This window comes from Schistocerca nitens, chromosome 6, assembly GCF_023898315.1.
Source record: "Schistocerca nitens isolate TAMUIC-IGC-003100 chromosome 6, iqSchNite1.1, whole genome shotgun sequence".
Classification (NCBI taxonomy): Eukaryota; Metazoa; Arthropoda; class Insecta; order Orthoptera; family Acrididae; genus Schistocerca; species Schistocerca nitens.
Window position 1 is genome coordinate 133,673,176 of NC_064619.1, and position 1,759 is coordinate 133,674,934.

The 1,759-nt window shown below is 46.9% G+C and overlaps 1 pseudogene; it reads left to right on the forward strand.

Moving 5' to 3' along the window:
- Window positions 1-374: 374 nt before the first annotated feature.
- On the forward strand, window positions 375-492 carry LOC126263933 (5S ribosomal RNA; annotated as a pseudogene).
- Window positions 493-1,759: the final 1,267 nt, after the last annotated feature.

Sequence of the window (1,759 nt, forward strand, 5' to 3'; positions counted from 1 at the left end):
ACACCGGACTCAGGACACAGCAGCAAGAGTGACTTCCAGGGTTCTGAGTATGCCGGAAAACGAATTGTCTCGCGCCGGTCCAAGTAACAGAGCTCACTAAGATGAGGTGGCACACAGGTGTTTGTCATTTGTCTATCGATTCTTGTAAGACATTCGTAAGCAAGTGACCTTCGCAGAGAGCGCTTGCGCGGAAAATATGAATTATGAAACAGTTCCGAGCGCATGATGCTGACGTGTTTCAAGTCTCCACGAGAAATTTTATCGTTCTTGTGCTGATACCATCGTTACCTGTCGCTTCAGAATAGATTCTCGTTATTGCTTGTCCTGCTGTCTGTACTGTCGCGTGTTTGCGGTGGAAATTGGCTGTCTTGTGGGGCAACGGCCTTGCCGCAGTGGATACACCGGTTCCAGTCAGATCACCGAAGTTAAGTGCTGTCGGGCGTGGCCGGCACTTGGATGGGTGACCATCCGGGCAACCATGTGCTGATGCCATTTTTCGTGGTGCACTCAGCCTCGTGCTGCCAATTGAGGAGCTCCTCGACCGAATAGTAGCGGCTCCGGTCAAAGAAAACCATCGTAACACCCGGGAGAGCAGTGTGCTGACCATACGCCCCTCCTATCCACATCCTCACCAGAGGATGACACGGCGGTCGAATGGTCCCGATGGGCCACTTGTGGCCTGAAGACGGAGTGCTGCTGCTGCTGCTACTTGTATGTCGTGTATAGATACGTGGTCTTGGAGTGCTCGTGGGCGATATTTTATTGCCTCATGGGGGCTGGCTGATGTGTTTGTCAGCTGGAAACTGAAAAAAATTTTTCTCATTTTGTCTTTCAATTTCACATTACGAAGTTTCTTCCACAGAATCACGGGTTTGGTCACACTGAATATAACGGATCGAGCGTAGAGAGGCCTAACTTTATTACTAATTTAAAGTTGTAGATTCTACGGTTATTCCCTGTGATTGGGCTTCTGAGGGTTTAGCTGTTCTAGCGACACGAATTATATTCGTCATGCCCTAGGGTGTGATCCGTCCTTTGAGGAGAGTAAGGAAGATACTCACGTGCTCAAAGGTCAGTATCCTGTTTTGATTATTGTCTTTGTACTGTGCTGGTTATGGGTTTCTCACGAAAGACTTCCCATTTTAATCAAATGAAACGATATTGTTCCAGAGACCTTTTCAAGTCTGAAACATCTATGATGTATATATGCAAACTGAAGCGACGAATGAAGATATGTACCGACGTTAGGATTAGAACCATGGCGTCCTACTCAGTAGGCAGATGCCGTAACCACTACGCCAACCTGGCACACTAACTTTGCACACTTGCTCGGACTACCCTAGCACGCCTCTCTCTCCAATCCATTGCTGTGTGAGTTTAGGGGGAATACCAAATGGTTTGAGGACTGAATTGAATTTGGACTGAAGAGGGAGCCGTGCTAGGGTAGTCGCGCAGGTTTCCAAGGCTGCTGTACCAGGATGACGCTGTGGTTAGCGCTTCTGCCTAGTTATCAGGAGACGCGGGTTCGAGTCCTGGCCTTGGTACAAATTTTCATTCGTCGTTTCAGTCTGCATATGTTCACTTCCCATTTTCTTACAGCTTAATAATCTTAATAATATTGGTAAATAGATTCTGAGGCTGTGATTAATGTTTCTGCTTGGATAACAAATGTCTGCAAGATGTGTGTATGTAAACCTCCGCATGTTATTCTAATTAAATTCTGTGTGCGATGAACTACCCCAGAATATTTATCAGGGAC